The sequence below is a fragment of the Bufo gargarizans genome, chromosome 2 (assembly GCF_014858855.1).
Source record: "Bufo gargarizans isolate SCDJY-AF-19 chromosome 2, ASM1485885v1, whole genome shotgun sequence".
NCBI classification, from domain to species: domain Eukaryota; kingdom Metazoa; phylum Chordata; class Amphibia; order Anura; family Bufonidae; genus Bufo; species Bufo gargarizans.
This window is the reverse complement of record NC_058081.1, coordinates 579,707,816-579,726,285: the sequence shown is the minus strand read 5'-3', so window position 1 is coordinate 579,726,285 and position 18,470 is coordinate 579,707,816. Positions and strand designations below refer to the sequence as shown.

General features: G+C 43.0%; 1 protein-coding gene across 7 annotated transcripts in view; it reads left to right on the top strand.

The window, feature by feature from the left end:
• LOC122928681 (CMP-N-acetylneuraminate-beta-galactosamide-alpha-2,3-sialyltransferase 4-like) overlaps window positions 1-18,470 on the top strand; it is a 200,168-nt gene that overhangs the window by 73,340 nt on the left and 108,358 nt on the right. For 6 of the 7 annotated variants that reach the window (XM_044281771.1, XM_044281776.1, XM_044281777.1 and 3 more), the window contains 2 exons: window positions 4,233-4,353; window positions 16,961-17,009. The gene's annotated coding sequence lies outside the window, so the exon portion shown is untranslated. The remainder of the gene's footprint in view (window positions 1-4,232; window positions 4,354-16,960; window positions 17,010-18,470) is intronic. The other variant, XM_044281778.1, reaches the window with a different exon arrangement.

The following is an 18,470-nucleotide window of genomic DNA, read 5'->3' as shown; positions in this document are numbered from 1 at the left end:
CGTCTTCCATTCGTCTCCTTCTCTGACCCTGACCAGGTTGTATGCCCCTCTTAGATCTAATTTGGAAAAGACTTTAGCCCCAACAACCTGATTAAACAGGTCCGGGATCAGAGGAAGCGGATAAGGGTCACGAATTGTGATATTGTTCAGCTCCCTGAAATCCAGACAAGGTCTTAAAGAACCATCTTTTTTCTTAACAAAGAAAAAACCAGCGGCAACAGGTGACTTCGAGGGTCGTATGTGTCCCTTTCTCAGACTCTCAGAGATATAAGCACGCATAGCGATCCTCTCAGGTTGGGAAAGATTGTATAAACGAGATTTAGGCAGCTTGGCATCTGGGATGAGCTTAATAGGGCAATCGTACTCCCTGTGCGGGGGCAAATCCTGAACTCCACTCTCAGAGAAGACATCCGAAAATTCAGAGAGAAAAGATGGTACAGTCTTAGTAGCAACCTCAGAAACAGATGTCATGAGGCAATTCTCTCTGCAAAAGTCACTCCAACCATTTATTTGCCTCGCTTGCCAATCAATGGTGGGGTTATGCTTAGTGAGCCAGGGAAGCCCCAACACCAGAGGGGTAGGTAAACCGCTAAGGACGAAACATGACACATCCTCAACATGAGCATCACTCACAATTAAACGGATATTGTGAACTATGCCCTTTAATGATTTTTGAGAAAGTGGAGCGGAATCGATAGCAAAAACAGGAATATCCTTTCCCAAAGTGCGCACCTGGAAACCATGCGTTATCGCAAATTGATTATCAATGAGATTGACCGCTGCTCCACTATCCATAAAAATCTCACAAAAAATGTTCTTGCTCTCTAGCGCCACCCTAGCCGGCAGGACAAAACGGGAACTACAAGCAAATGGAAAACCTTCAATTTCCGCCTCAACCCTGCCAACAGTAACAGACGGAACATTTCCAAAAGATTTTTTCCTGCTTGTTTCTTTATTACTCCCAGAAAACTGCCTGAATCTCCTAGAGGGACAAATATTTGCCAAATGATTTATACCTCCACAACAAAAACAAACCCTCCCATGCGGCCTGAATCTTCTATTGTCAGAAGCAATCAACCCCAGCTGCATGGGCTCCTGCTCAGAAGGGGCTGACGGCGACTGAGACCCCTGCGCACAGAATGGGACCGCTGCACTGTCCTGGGACTGAGTATGACAGGAAGGGGACATCTCTCCTCTCTCTCTAAGACGCCTGTCAATACGAACGGCCTGAGACATAGCAGAGTTCAAAGAAATAGGCCTCTCATGAAAGGCAAATGCATCTTTCAATCCCTCTGAAAGACCATGGCAAAATTGACTTCGGAGTGCAGCATTATTCCAACCAGTATCAACTGCCCATCTCCGAAATTCTGAGCAGTATATTTCAGCGGATTGTTTACCCTGGCATAATAGACGTAGTTTAGACTCAGCCAGAGCAATACGATCCGGATCATCATATATCTGAACCAGGGCTAAAAAGAATTCATTCACTGAACGGAGAGGCCATGCCCCCTCCGGCAGCGAAAAGGCCCAGGACTGAGCGTTACCTCTGAGCAGCGATATAATGATCCCCACCCTCCGTTCCTTATCACCAGAGGAGTGGGGAAGAAGGCGAAAATGGAGTTTGCAAGCCTCTCTAAAACGCACAAAATTCTCACTACCCCCAGAGAACGTATCCGGGAGCGAGATCTTAGGCTCAGAACAAACTCCATGAACGCAAGCTGAACCGGTCACTTGAAGCTGAGAAAAAGTCTTACGGAGATCAGCTACCTCCAATGAAAGACCCTGGAAGCGTTCAGCCAAAAATGAAACCGGATCCATGCCTGAGACGGTTATGGCGGCTTATAATGTCACGGACGGTGTACAGGAAACAAGGCAAAGCAACATGTGTAAATGACTCGCTGGATCCAAAAGCTAAGGAACCAAGGGAGACCCCTGCAGAAGACCTGGCACTTTCCCTGGCTGCTCAGCCTATGCAAAGATCCTAATGGTGGAGGTTTGCATATCCATGAACCTTGACTATAAAGCCCTGAGCACCCTACAATAGTGAGGGGACACGACCACCGGCTCCCTACACAAGATACGGAGGGAGTCAGGGTCACCTGGGATCCAGCAAACAGTAAATAACAGATAACGGTACAACACTTAGATTTGTAGCAGACAGGAGAACAAGGTCAGCATGCACACACACTCCAGGAAGAAGTATAAGCCGCCCAGAAAAGCATTCTGGGGAGGAATTTAAAGGGAAGCAATTAGTCCAACACATGACAGCTGAGAGAGGCTAACGAGAGGAGGAACTGAATACCACAACACAGAAACTCAAGGAGGAGGTTCTGAAAGGCCTCTGTCAGAGCTTCTCAGCTGGCTGGTTGTGACACCTAGTGAGTAATATATAAGATAATAGATGCATTGACGTCCTTTATAATATTCAACAATATAAAACGATACGTATGTCCTATTGATTATCTTATACTAAAAACACAATGTTCATCATGCATATACATATAGATCACAGATTTTCTGCTTCAATATACATTAAACCATAGAGGTGATTAGTTCCAGATGCGTTTAGAAAATATCCTTATCTCAGTCATAAATCCACAAGGAGAAAAGAATGACTCTTCTTAGACTGGTACATCTACTGAAAAAATAAAATAAAATACGTGACCTGTGTCCTTTCCATGAACCTCTTTCGGCCTACTTTAAAATACATATATAATGGTGAATATAACACACAAGGCCTATTATATATCAAATCCACTATAATTAGGATATTTTGATATGTTATATACCTATGAAAAGGCACAACAGAGTTAAATTTTTAACAACAGGTTCCCTAACTGGATGGCAGAGATATACTTTATGCGTGGGGTGACTGTGTTGTAGCACAGTTATTCCTACAATTATAACCTATTCAAATTGTTACAATAGTCCAAAAACACCATGGGGGCATTTAATAATTTTCTTTGTGGTGTAAATAAGTAGCAAATTTTGTCTAACGTCATTTGTGCGGAAAATTTTGCGTAGGGAACTGGGTGGGACGGCAAGCCCAGCTCATTTATCATTTTAAATGGCATTTTTGATTTGAAGTTCAGTAGTAGCGCAGGACATTGCGTTTTAACAAGTCTCTTATAATGTTTTAAATACTCTCAGGATACAATGGCCTCAGGATACAATATTTTCAACACTCAGTGGTCTTTTCTGACCCATTGTAAGTTTAAACCAGACTCAACATACAATGTCTCAGACTCGGATCCAACCAATCAAGGCCACTTCTCTGGTAAACTAGCTATATTAGTTGCTAGTTAGCAGCTATTCCTGACTGTTATATGTAAGGACTTGTTTTACCTGTCTTAGTTATCTGATTATTTTTCTTAAATCTTAATATACTCTTGTCTTGGATGACATTTTGGAGCTTTGGAACCAATTACTCAACTTACAATAGTTTCAACATACAATGGTCGTCCTGGATCCAATTAATATCATAACTTGAGGGACTACCGAATTACTTATTGCTTATTATCATGTATGTTAAATATTATATGTTGCTTCCAATGTCCGGTGGCCTTGTAACCGTCTGGTTTTCATTCAGACATATTCATGACAATTAGATCTCCATTACTAATACCGCGCATTATAAATATATTACTTGGTTGTAGCAATGGTTCCTTACATAACAGTTCACTGTTTCCGTTATTACGGTTATCTGCGCCTAAGTGGGACATAATATAAGACAGCACAGAAAGTTGCAGGATACAAACAATGGATAATGAAGGTACCCAGGCCACATCCAACTACATGGTGTCATAAACTCCATTGTAACCAATTTATCAACTTACTTCCAATAAATACAACACTCAAAGTAATATTAATCATTTTAATTTATTTTCTTTCTTTTATTTGTTGGATAAAATTGGCCACGGTGTTACTTACGTTACTTAATAAATATTTAAACAGAATTAAATCTGCTAAACCAATTCAATAAATATTAACTCCACCTAGTCCACTCAAAGAGTGACTATTACTCCATATAAATAATTAAATCCAACTAGTCCACTCAAAGAGTGATTATTACCCCATATAAATAATTAAATCCAACTAGTCCACTTGAAGAGTGACTATTACCCCAAAGCTAACACCGTGACATATATTTAAAAAGGGGGATGGGGGGGGGGGGTTTCTTTGCTTGCTGCTCACCAACTGACAATTAACCGTGCGATCCTTTTCTTTTATAGGTACTCACGTGAGGACCGTTGAACCATTCTCCAATCAGGAAAAAGATATTCCTACAAGTCCAGATCGCACGGGGCATCTGTTACCAGCAAAGACTCAGATCGCAATAGCATCTGTTACCAGGTAAGAATATAATTAATATTAATTGCACATGCATTTAAAGGTGTCATGACACCATGTCACCCCTAATTGCATGCACAATCAGGTTTGTCCAAGATGCCATAACCGACATTCTCCAAAGTCGACCTGGACTTCTTCCCCAATGGATACGATATTCCAGCATACACCTCCGCCTTCTTTTTCATTTATTTTTTACATATGTAGTAAGTGAAACTTGAACTAGATCCATATGGATCCCGCTAACTCAGTATAACACCTGTCCTGCACCTGTGATCCATAAGAGTAATCCATTACAATAGAAAGGTGAAATAGCACAATATATCATGCTCAGTCTAAAATCAATCAAAATTTGAAACAAATAAAACAGAAGAATATTATCCATAATTACAGCTGAAAACATTGCCGCGAGATAAACCATAGAGTGTGCATACAGGCCAAAAAACGCAACTCACTTTACTCCAGTGGGCACAATATACATATAAATATTCTGAAGAGAAATGATAATACTACACAAGGTCAGGTCAGGCCATTGAGGTATACTGTAAGTTTGTACCATGTACAACTACACCTCCCAATATGACCTTAATGTTGATAAAGCTGAGAGGGTTGATTTAACAAGCATGAACGCTACCACCCATCATCACATTGCAGTCCATACCAGGACTCAGGTCTGAATAAACAATGCCAATCAGCGATCCACAGCAAAGTAATTTTCTTTAGCTTTCTTGTCTTTCTGGTCCAGTGACTTCTCCGGATAGAGCTGCTTGCAACACTACTGCCGCCATTCAGTTGTTCATTGCTAAGAGAGTTTATGTATGCTAACTATGCACTATTCAGTGGTACAAGTGATTAATGTGGATGTATTATGCACTTTGTGATCCAAAAACACTGTATATGGGAAGGAAATAGTTATAGCTGCCAGAAGGTTGGCTGGTCCTCTCCCTCTGGTTAGAGAGTTTTCTGGTGAATCGGCCAGGGTGAGGACGTGGGTAGTGGTTGCTGAAAAGTAGACCCAATTTGAGGTAGAATTTATCCAGATAAACACCATCCCTGTGTGATTTAAAGCTGCCAGGAAAGCAACTGTGCTAAGAAGCATTGAATTTCTTAGGGTTGTTGCGGGTTTCGAAATTTCGATACCAAATCGATACTTTTGTCCAGGTATCGATACGATACTGGGATTTCCATTTTTTTAATACTGGGCTGCGCTGGTGCGCAGTCTAGTATCTCTGAACATGAGAGTGCTGCTGTCAGCGCGACCATGTTCTCTCAGCAGCACAGTGGAGAAGGAAGCAGTCTCTCCCTCCCCCCTGTGCTGCTGCCACTGCCATGAGGGGTAACTGCCGCTGATCGCAGCTCCCTGTCAGGGGCAGGGTGCCGGCTATGCGATTATGCTGCCTCCTGTACAGTCGTGGCCAAAAGTTTTGAGAATTACATAAATATTGGAAATTGAAAAAGTTGCTGCTTCAGTTTTTATAATAGCAATTTGTATATACTCCAGAATGTTATGAAGAGTGATCAGATGGATTGCATAGTCCTTCTTTGCCATGAAAATTTACTTAATCCCCAAAAAACCTTTCCACTGCATTTCATTGCTGTCATTAAAGGACCTGCTGAGATCATTTCAGTAATCGTCTTGTTAACTCAGGTGAGAATGTTGACGAGCACAAGGCTGGAGATCATTATGTCAGGCTGATTGGGTTAAAATGGCAGACTTGACCTGTTAAAAGAAGTTTGATGCTTGAAATCATTGTTCTTCCATTGTTAACCATGGTGACCTGCAAAGAAACGCGTGCAGCCATCATTGCGTTGCATAAAAATGGCTTCACAGGCAAGGATATTGTGGCTACTAAAATTGCACCTCAATCAACAATTTATAGGATCATCAAGAACTTCAAGGAAAGAGGTTCAATTCTTGTAAAGAAGGCTTCAGGGCGTCCAAGAAAATCCAGCAAGCGCCAGGATAGTCTCCTAAAGAGGATTCAGCTGCGGGATCGGAGTGCCACCAGTGCAGAGCTTGCTCAGGAATGGCAGCAGGCAGGTGTGAGCGCATCTGCACGCACAGTGAGGCGAAGACTTTTGGAAGATGGCCTGGTGTCAAGAAGGGCAGCAAAGAAGCCACTTCTCTCCCAAAAAAAAACACCAGGGACAGATTGATCTTCTGCAGAAAATATGGTGAATGGACTGCTGAGGACTGGAGCAAAGTCATATTCTCCGATGAAGCCTCTTTCCTATTGTTTGGGGCATCAGGAAAAAGGCTTGTCCGGAGAAGAAAAGGTGAGCGCTACCATCAGTCCTGTGTCATGCCAACAGTAAAGCATCCTGAGACCATTCATGTGTGGGGTTGCTTCTCATCCAAGGGAGTGGGCTCACTCACAATGTTGCCCAAAAATACAGCCATGAATAAAGAATGGTACCAAAACACCCTCCAACAGCAACTTCTTCCAACAATCCAGCAACAGTTTGGTGAAGAACAATGCATTTTCCAGCACGATGGAGAACCGTGCCATAAGGCAAAATTGATAACTAAGTGGCTCGGGGACCAAAACGTTGACATTTTGGGTCCATGGCCTGGAAACTCCCCAGATCTTAATCCCATTGAGAACCTGTGGTCAATCCTCAAGAGGCGGGTGGACAAACAAAAGCCCACTAATTCTGACAAACTCCAAGAAGTGATTATGAAAGAATGAGTTGCTATCAGTCAGGAATTGGCCCAGAAGTTGACTGAGAGCATGTCCAGTCGAATTGCAGAGGTCCTGAAAAAGAAGGGCCAACACTGCAAATACTGACTCTTTGCATAAATGTCATGTAATTGTCGATAAAAGCCTTTGAAACGTATGAAGTGCGTGTAATTATATTTCACTACATCACAGAAACAACTGAAACAAAGATCTAAAAGCAGTTTAGCAGCAAACTTTGTGAAAACTAATATTTGTGTCATTCTCAAAACTTTTGGCCACGACTGTATTATGTGTTAAAGTCTGGACCCATATAAAGTAGTCTTTAAGTATTAGGCTACACAGAGCGGTGCCCAGAGATGTCCCAGCACTTACTATTATTCCTAGACGCCACTCCGTTCGCCCGCTGTGCCCCATTACTGTCTCCTGCAGTCCTGCTCCATATGCCAATTACTATTGGAGCAATGGGGAGGAGACATCAGCTTCTCTAGTGGGTGTTCCTTCTCCCTGCACTGCGCTGCAATTGGACAGTGCTACAGCCAGGGAAAGGAACGCCCACTAGAGAAGCTGATGTCTCCTCCCCATTGCTCCGATAGTAATTGGCATATGGAGCAGGAGAGGAGACAGTAATGGGGCACAGCGGGCGAACAGAGTGGTGCCCAGGAATAATAGTAAGTGCTGGGACATCGCTGGGTGCCGCTCTGTGTAGCCTGCTACTTAAAAACGACTTTATATGGGTCCAGACTTTAACACATAATACAGGAGGCAGCACAATTGCATAGCCGGCACCCTGCCTCTGACAGGGAGCTGCGATCAGCGGCAGTTACCCCTCAGGTGCGGCAACTGAGGGGTTAACTGCCGCTGATCTGCCAGTACCCGCCTCCTGTATTAAGGGGTAATTATCATTGGTGGTGCCTTATCGGGTGAACACTGCGTTTTTTGTAGAGCCTATAGAACATGTCCTATTCTTGTCCGCAATTGCGGACAAGAAAAGGCATTTTCTATATAGTTCTGGCAATGTGCAGATCCGCAAAATGCGGAAAGCACATTGCCGATGTCCGTGTTTTGCGGATCCGCGGATCCACAAAACACATACGGACGTCTGAATGGAGCCTTACAGGGGGGTGATCAATGACAGGGGGGTGATCAGGGAGTCTATATGGGGTGATCACCCCCCTGTAAGGCTCCATTCAGACGTCCGTATGTGTTTTGCGGATCCGTAAAACATATACGGACGTCTGAATGGAGCCTTACAGGGGGATGATCAATAACAGGGGGGTGATCAGGGAGTCTATATGGGGTGATCACCCCCCTGTAATTGATCACTTCCCTGTAAGGCTCCATTCAGACGTCCGTATGTGTTTTGCAGATCCGCGGATCCCCAAACACATACGGATGTTTGAATGGAGCCTTACAGAGGGGTGATCAATAACAGGGGGGTGATCAGGGAGTCTATATGGGGTGATCAGGGGTTAATAAGGGGTTAATAAGTGACAGGGGGGGGTGTAGTGTAGTGGTGTTTGGTGCTACTTTACAGAGCTGCCTGTGTCCTCTGGTGGTCGATCCAAGCAAATGGACCACCAGAGGACCAGGTAGCAGGTATATTAGATGCTGTTATCAAATTAGTGTCTAATATACCTTTTAGGGGTTAAAAAAAAATCGCATCTACAGCCTGCCAGCGAATGATCGCCGCTGGCAGACTGTAGATCCACTTGTTTGCCTGCCGATCCTGTGAACGCGCGCGCCTGTGTGCACGCGTTCGCAGGAAATCTCGCGTCTCGCGAGAGGAAGGGCCGGCGCGTCCGTGAGGAATAACAGGGCTGCTGCCAGGACGCAATCCTGCGTGCGGCGGTCCTGTAGTGGTTAAAGCGGTTGACCCATGAAAAATATTCAGCAGTTTTTAAACCAGCATCTGGATCTGAATACTTTTATAATTGCATGTAATTAAAACTTTAGCATGGCCAGTGAGCTATTCAATAAAATGTATCTGTATCGCGCCGCCTACTGTTTATTTTCTTTTTCTTATTTCTATGTCCGCCTGATATGGACACACATGCGCAGTTTCATCCTTCAACTGCCTTCTGATCTGTGATAGGGAGAGAGCTACAGAAAGAAGGACATGCCCCCTGAGCTACCAGCTTGATATAATTCTAGCAGAGCAATTAGAGCAATGAATGAGGAGATTGCTGAACCATGCTGGTTCTAGCTTTGTCAGAAAGCGATTGTCATGTACAAGATGATGCATGTACATTAATCATGGGATTTCCCTCTTTTCCATATCATTGGGTATTATATAGCATCAGGTAATGTGACTGTCACGCAGGGAAGGGAAGAGTGCAGCCCTGGACTCCACCCGCACCTCTGTCCCTACCTACTTGCACGACCTCTGACGGCGTACAACTTGGCCAATATGAATTAAACCATGCACTCTCAAAATGATTTGCAAAGGAAGGTTTAATGTAGTGCTCCTTTATACCAAACCAGGTATAAATCTCAAAATACCAAAAAAGTTAAACCTTTTTTTTTTTTTTTTATCAAAACATCACCCAAATCTCAGTTTGTAATTTTAATGAAGTACTCTAAATTGCGATGACTGGGGGAGATGTTTCGGTCCGATAGACCTTTATCAAAGCATCACTAAATTGTAGAGTGGTCGGGACTGTGGAGATGGCGTCCCACGTGGAGGACCCTAGACAGGGAGCAGGAGTGGAGTGCATTTTCCATTTCTTCTATTTGGCCGTACAACTTGGCCGCAGTCCATAGCTTAAATACACGTGCAGGGGCCTAAAAGCAAAGTAAAACCGCGAACAGAGTCAGGGAAGCAAAAGTCACGCAGTACGCAGGGAAAAATACAATAGCATGGTCACAAACAAAGCCAAGGTCGTAAGCCAAGAGGTCACGTCAAATACAAATGGAGGTAGCGAGGTCGAGGTCACAAACAAAGCCGAGGTCAAAACAAGCAAGGTCTGAATATATAAAGAAGGCTGGTGAGGGTAACTAGACCAATCACAGGCAACCTGTGGCCAGCAGGCTGCCTGTTTAAATAGTCCTGACTGGTGAGTCACATGACGTGGCCAGCGTCACGTGACTCACATTACATAGCCCAACACAGCCAATCACTGATTCATCATTATCGGCGCTCGGCTCCCCTGCTGCTCATAGTCTAGGAGAACGCTGGCCTCGCTGAGGGGGTTCCCATGGAGATAAAGACGCCGACCGATCCTCGCTCCTGCACAAAGATGGGATGCCGGCAGCGCTGCAAGTAGGAAGCGCGTTGCCGGCTCCCCGTTACAGTGACAAAAAAAAGTTAAAATGTTATTCCACAACCAGGTGACAGGTCAGCGCTCATATCCAACATTTCATTCAGTGTTTAGAAAATGTTTCATAAGGTGGATAGTTCAGAAATTAAATTCTACAAGTGCAGTAAAGACTGACACTTACCCAGGCAAGGCATAAGGCTACAGGAAGAAGGACATATACAGGTGCATTAAGAACATCATTGAAAACTTAATTTACTTCAGTAATTCAATTCAAAAAGCAATTGTTAGCCACACCCCCATCTTCTGATTGGCCAGAGCAGACAGCTTCTTCTTCTCCCTTCTGGGCTCATCCTTCCGGCGGGCCCGTACGGCCATCCTAGTGCCGATCACGCTGCCCAACACACATGCAGCGTCTACCGCCGGGTTCCAGATAGAATTATACTACCGCTTCTCAGACCTTATGCCTATGCTCCTGATGTATATGGGACACAAAAACACGTTGAGCTGGCTGAGATAGCTTAGTTAGGTATTATCTGGTGGTAGTTGTGATCAAGTTACATTCCACTGAGTAGTATCTGTACTAACCTGTTGGATACAATAAAAGGTTCATAGGTGAATATTAGGGTACTATCTTTACTATTACTAGTTGTGTTAACTAATAAGGACACTGCTTAGTACCCTTGAGTGGTATTTGTAACTATATGGTGCACCCTGTTCATCCAGGTCAATCAGACAGGCACACTTTATCCTGTCCCGGATCTTCATCTTATGGTGCACATTCAGGATCTAGAAGCAGCGCTGGGTGTAGGTATTACACACCTGTAAACTGCCCGCATCCATGATACATTATTTGTGGGAATTGGGTCCACACATGTATAAGGTTGGAGTTTGGGGGCTATTGCTGCCCTCGGGTAGCATAAACTCCCCTCCCCCAAGGGACCACTGTTGATGCTGAGTGGGCTAACAGGGTTATACAGTACCCCTCAGCACCCAATTTACCACAATTTGCCTGTCTCTGCATACTAAGAGAAAGAATAGCCCAATTTTATTTAAGTATTTCTAATAAAGATTTTTTTGTTTTGTTTTAACCGTCCAATCAGGCCATGAGATGTTTTGACTTTAGGCACAGTATACTTACCCACCTTTTATTGTTCTGTGAGCTTCTGCTACCCATTAGTGCATCCCAGCCACCACCAGGAAGGGGGAAAATAGTTATTAAATAAAAAGTAAAAAAATAAAAATAATAAGTTAAATAAAACATCAAAATATTAAGTATAAATTACCCCATTTCCCAATTTTACATATAAAATAATAATAATAAATAAACATATTACATATCGCCATGTCCAAAATGTCCAAACTATTAAAATATTTTTAAAAAATCCTATGCGGTGAGCGCCGTAACAGAAAAAATATAAATAAAAACTGTGCGATTTGCCATTTTTTTTTGTCACCTTGTCCCCCCAACAATAGGATCGGACTGTTCTATTATGGGCCGGATGTTCCATAAAATGCAGCTTTTTCTTATGCTTTATCTTTTTCGCGTGGTATCGAGTATCACAATACTTTTTTATGGTATCAAAACCGAATCAAAATTTTGGTATCAAAACAACCCTACTCCTATTGTTATATTAGCAGCCTCATTATTCTCCCACCTCTCCTACTAGTATGGGGGGGCTTGCTATATTACTCCATCCATGAGCTAACAGGTTCAGAAGTCACCCCCAGCAGTGATGTTGCCTCTTGCATGTTTAGACTCCTTCCCCTGTTGATAGGCGAGGATGGGGTGGTGACCTGCTGGACAATGAAAATTTCGACACACGTTAGCTTTCTGTATGGTCTGTAAACATTGACATGGACACGTTGCTGGTCTTTACGTAAATGTTGTCGTCAGTGGTGTTATGCTGTAGCGACTGTGGTCCCTGGTTGGTTATATCTACACTGTGTGTCCGGGAGGCTGCAGCTGTGGGAGAGGTGTGATGTCTTCGGTGCTTGTCCATCAGGGTGCGGTGCTAGAACAAATATCACATTTATGTGGCGCGCAGTTAATCTGTTAGTAATTAACTCTTGATCAGAGTGGAGCTGTAAAGTGAGTTTGTCACAGCAGTTAAAATTCCCTCATTAATTGGATTTTAGTGAACTTACCAGCGTATTCTGGGAGTATTCACTCATTAAAGGTGTTGTCTAGGACTTGCCGTATATGTTGATGACCTATCAGGATAAGTAATTTATAGCAGATCGGTGGGAGTCAGAGTACTGGCATCCCCGCCAATCAGCTGTTTGAAGGGGCTGGGGTGCTTGTCCGAGCACCGCAGCCTTTTTATTCTATACCTGGGTTCAGCAACCTTCGGCTCTCCAGCTGCTGTAAAACTACAACTCCCAGCATGCACACTTGCTTGTCTGTTCTTGTATTTCCCATATAAGTGAATGGGGCATGCTGGGAGTTGTAGTTTCAGAACAGCTGGAGTGCTGGATGTTGCTGATCCCTGTTCTATACCAAGCACAGTGCCATACATGGCTGTTTTGGTATTGTAGTTTCACCAGAATGGAAGCTGCAGAAAGGCCATATGACCCATGGACATGACGTCACAGGCCAAGGAAGAGGCTGCCTACTCCTGAGTGCCATGAGCCCCTTCAAACATCTGATCTTGGGGGGTGGCAATGTCATGGACCCCCGCCTCCTGGACCCTTCACGGCTGCAATGTCTGACAGCAACAAAATGTAAAAAATAAATAAATAATAATTACCTTTTTTTTACTTTTATATCTTTTGTGTAATATTTTATCATTCCCCCCATGTATATATTGAGGCTAGATCATTAATATCAAATTCCTGGATATCTCCATTTAACTAAAGGATCAAGGTGGCTTTGAAATATCTGAAGAGCCACAGGTGGGAAACCAAACCATTTTTTGAGAATTTTGAAAACGGAAACCATTGCTTTGTGGAAATATCTGGGCTGGCACCCAGTTGCATACATGCAGGGGGCATAGTTTGTAATGAGGGTATCAAGCTTAATGTAAAACCAGAATTATTCATTTCATTAATGTCATTTAATTCTCCACAAAATCTCAACCCTTTGGCCTAAAATAGCACTGCCCTCTTGCTTTCAAACAGCAGGAGTCTGGGGCTCTGGGCAATAACAATCTTTGGCCCCTCACCATTCACCAGAGCAGTAATTCACTGGAGTCTGATGCGCTTCAGCATCTTTTATCTCCTTGGTCTTTTGCTTTATCCTTTTAGATCCTTTAACGTATTTGATCACAGGCTGGGGCGTTTTCTGATTATGGACCCTCAATCACTGCCCTGATTCCCAGATGGTTTATACTTCAGAAGATAATAAGATGCTTTTTTGAACTCCTGATGACTTGGTCCTAGTGGCTGGGAATGTTCCTCCACGATGTTGTCTTGACATAGTTCTATTTTTTTCTTTGTCGTTACAATGAAGTTTGGAGATTAGATGTTGGATGTGACCTGCAGATTTTAGATTCTTTTTCTTCCCTCTGCTGCTTCAAGTAAATGTATCCTGTTATGTCACAGCTGTGCTGTATGCTCTGAGCCAATCAGATATCTCCTTACTGTTCGTCATCCTTTCCTCTCACAGCATACAGTCTTACAGAGAGAAAGGAAAACGGCAGCTGTATCCCCCTCCTCTCCCCTGTTAGCTATATACTGTTCTACTGTCACGCTTCAGTGTGGGATGGAAACACCACACCGAGCATAGGGAAGGGTGAAACAGGGAATCAAGCCTGAGAACTAGGGAAGGAAGATGGACACCTCCTAGTGAAAACCCTAACCAAAATCCTGACTGACTACCAGTATGAACAGACCCCAAAGGTAGATGAGTTCATACGCAGGAATACCTAGAGTCCTATCTAGCCCTATAGGACCCTGGTACTAATGGCAGGGACGAGACTACCTGTTCTTCCAAAAGGAAGGACGAACAGGAGTCTACGTCAGGCCTAATACAAACAATAGGGAAATGCAACACACAGAGCCCAAACAAAATACAAAAGGGAAGACTTAACTTCAAAGAGGCTATGGAAGCACCAGGAACTCAGCCAAGATCCAACCACAAACAATCCACAGGCACAGAAGCTATAAACCGCACAGCATAGTGGGAGAAGCAACTATAAATAAGGAAGGTTAAATGACCACATAAGCAACACCTGGAGGCAAGGGATGTGGCCATTACCAGAAACAACACAGACACCTATTGATCCACAAGGAAAACCTATCAGATCGAACCACGTGTTGCCACTCACTGTGGCCGGGACATCCGTATGTCTCGGTACGTCCTTGACACCATCGCTAGGTTTTGATGACTGAGTTGATTTGCAAACATTAAAATGGTTTTGTGGGTGTTCGATGGCCTGTTCTCAGGATAGGTCATCAGTATTTGATCGTTGGGGGTTCAACAAACTGGTACCCCTGCTGATCAGATGTTGGAGGAGGGCACGGTGCTGTGGTGAGTACAGCGGCCACCTCACTTCCTACTAAGCAGTGCCATACATTTTATATTGGCTGTACTTGGTCTCGCAACCCAGGTCCATTCACCGGAGCGCTGTGGCCTTTTGTTAGGCCAGTGACATTTTTTACCATATTTTTTTTCCAATTTTTTTCTTATAAAATGTGTATTATGGTATTTAAATACGAGATAATGATGGTGTATTGATTTTCATTGATCTACAGTCATGTGAAAAAATTAGGACACCCTTTGAAAGCATGTGGTTTTTTGTAACATTTTTAATAAAAGGTTATTTCATCTCCGTTTCAACAATACAGAGAGATTAAAGTAATCCAACTAAACAAAGAAAACTGAAGAAAAGTCTTTTCAAGATCTTCTGTAAATGTCATTCTACAAAAATGCCTATTCTAACTGAGGAAAAAGATAGGACACCCTCACATGTATTCCCTCTTAAATTGGCTCAGATCTCACACAGGTATATCACACCAGGTGCACATAATTAGTAGATCGTTACTCTGCATGTTGAATGAGGCTTGCCCTATTTAAACCTCAGACATTTAGTTTGGTGTGCTCCTGACTGTTGAAGTGAGAGTGAGCACCATGGTGAGAGCAAAAGAGCTGTCAGAGGACTTCAGAAAAAAGATTGTAGCAGCCTATGAGTCTGGGAAGGGATTTAAAAAGATCTCAAAAGATTTTGAAATCAGCCATTCCACTGTCCGGAAGATAGTCTACAAGTGGAGGGCTTTCAAAACAACTGCCAACATGCCCAGGACTGGTCGCCCCAGCAAGTTCACCCCAAGAGCAGACCGCAAGATGCTAAAAGAGGTCTCCAAAAACCCTAAAGTGTCATCTCGAGAACTACAGCAGGCTCTGGCTACTGTTGATGTAGAAGTACATGCCTCTACAATCAGAAAGAGACTGTACAAGTTTAACTTGCATGGGAGGTGTGCAAGGAGGAAACCTTTGCTTTCCAAGAGAAACATCGAGGCCAGACTGACATTTGCCAGAGATAAAGTTGACAAAGACCAGGACTTCTGGAATAATGTTCTTTGGACAGATGAGTCCAAAATTGAATTATTTGGACACAACAGCAAAGGACATGTTTGGCGTAAACCAAACACAGCATTCCAAGAAAAGAACCTCATACCAACTGTGAAGCATGGAGGTGGAAGTGTCATGGTTTGGGGCTGCTTTGCTGCAGCAGGACCTGGTCAGCTCACCATCATAGAATCCACGATGAATTCTACTGTGTATCAGAAGGTGCTTGAAGAACATGTGAGACCATCAGTTAGAAAATTAAAGCTGAAGCGGAACTGGACCATGCAACATGACAATGACCCAAAACATACTAGTAAATCAACCAAAGATTGGCTGAAAAAGAAGAAATGGAGAGTCCTGGAATGGCCAAGTCAAAGTCCAGATTTGAATCCCATTGAGATGCTGTGGGGTGACTTGAAAAGGGCTGTACGTGCAAGAAACCCCTCAAACATCTCACAGCTGAAAAAGTTCTGCATTGAGGAGTGGGGTAAAATTTCCTCAGACCGATGTCGAAGACTGGTAGATGGCTACAAGAACCGTCTCACTGCAGTTATTTCAGCCAAAGGTGGTAACACTCGCTATTAGGGGCAAGGGTGTCCTATTTTTTTTTTCCTCAGTTAGAATAGGCATTTTTGTAGAATGACATTTACAGAAGATCTTGAAAAGACTTTTCTTCAGTTTTCTTTGTTTAGTTGGATTACTTTAATCTCTCTGTATTGTTGAAACGGAGATGAAATAACCTTTTATTAAAAATGTTACAAAAAACCACATGCTTTCAAAGGGTGTCCTAATTTTTTCACATGACTGTATATGGAATGGGTATATATGAAATTTACCAATACAAGCATGTCCTTGGATATAGACTTCACTTTTGTACATTGGTCGCATGACCTATTTGTAGCTGAAAGGGCCTGGGTTGCCGCTATACAATGTACAGCACTGTGCTTGGTACGCAGCACTCACCGGAGCTCTGCGGCCTACTCAAACAGGTGAAAGGTGGAGGTGCTGGGTGTCGGACTCCACTGATTAGATATTGAGGAACTTTCCTAAGGATAAGTCATCAATCAATATTAAACTCCCGAATGACTGTAAAATGGGGAAATAAGTATTTTATTTTCCATTTTTAACGTTACAGTTTCTAATTTCTGCTCTTATTTGCTTTCCTCTAGGAGAGTCTGTGAGATGTGGATAAGACTCGCCTACAGAAGTTAAAATACGGTGAGTAAAGGAAAGAGGATTGAGTTTGGGCACAGATTTGCACATGAAGGCCCACCATGGATTACTTCCGGGTTCATTATGTCATTCAGCTTTCCTTTCTAGAATTAGACGGCGTATATACTGGGTGATTTAAAAAGAATGGTGAAAAAGTAAGACCAGTTTCACTTCTGCGGTAAAGGTATCCGGCAGGCTGTTCTGCAGTTCACCAGATTAGATACTGCCGTTCACTGCTGGAACTCTTTAACTATAATGAGATCTGGCCATTTTCCAGCATGAACTCTAGTTTCCGGCCGGACACAAAACAGTGCATCGATCGTTTTTTGTCCAACAGTAACCCGGCACTCATGCCGGAAACAGCCTGAATCTTATATGATCAATGGGCCCCTCCAGCTGTTTCTCTGCTGGAACAGCCTGCCGGATACCTTTACCACATATGTGAAAGTAGCCTAAAGGCCCGTAGTTAAACAAATCATGAAGCTGTGCTTTGGTTGATACAGGCAACAAAATCAGTATTTTTTAGGCCATTTTCTTGAATCTGCCCCTTTATGTACATAAAGGGGCTGGTTTAAGATGACGACATCGTTGACTTTGGCATTGACTTGCAGGGCCGATTGGAAGATGACAAATTCGCTGACAGACAGGTGTTCAGCGATGAGTCTATCACCTCCTTGTGAAGGTTAATCACCAAAAGGTTAAAATCTGAGGCTCAGAAAACTCATGTTCCCTTGTCATGCACATGAGGGACTCAAGTAAAGTAAACGTGTTCTGTGCAATGAGCAAAGTCTACGGCCCCTTCTTTTTTGCTGAGGATACTGTCACTGGCCGCTCCTACCTGGAAATGTTAAGCGAAAGGTTTATACCACAGGTAGACGAAGATCTGCCAAACATAAGAGCAGGATGGTGCTCCTCCTCATCATTTCTAGGTGGATGTTCACCAGTAGCTGAATAAAACTACTGGACTGTTGCATTGGCTGCACTGGAATAAACAATTTACCAATATTGTGCTGGCCATCACGATCACCAGATCTAACACCCTGCAACTTCTTTCTGTGGGGCTACACCAGGAACTCAGTATACCTGCCCCTCCCCAACCCCAGGATCTGAAGAACCAGAGAAAACATCACTACAAAAGTGAAGTCTATATCCAAGGACATGCTTGTATTGGTAAATTTCATATATACCCATTCCATATAGATCAATGAAAATCAATACACCATAATTATCTCGTATTTAAATACCATAATACACATTTTATAAGAAAAAAAAATTTGAAAAAAAAATGGTAAAAAATTTTAAATCATAAATAAAATACCTAGAAGCTATAATTACACTATAATTATGTGAAATGTGGATAATGGTTATAAAAAGTTCATAACATCATATATATCAAGCTTATAGCATCATGTGTATCTTCATAGCTTCATGAGCTCTGTTTATGCCAAATAGACAAGCCTGAATAGA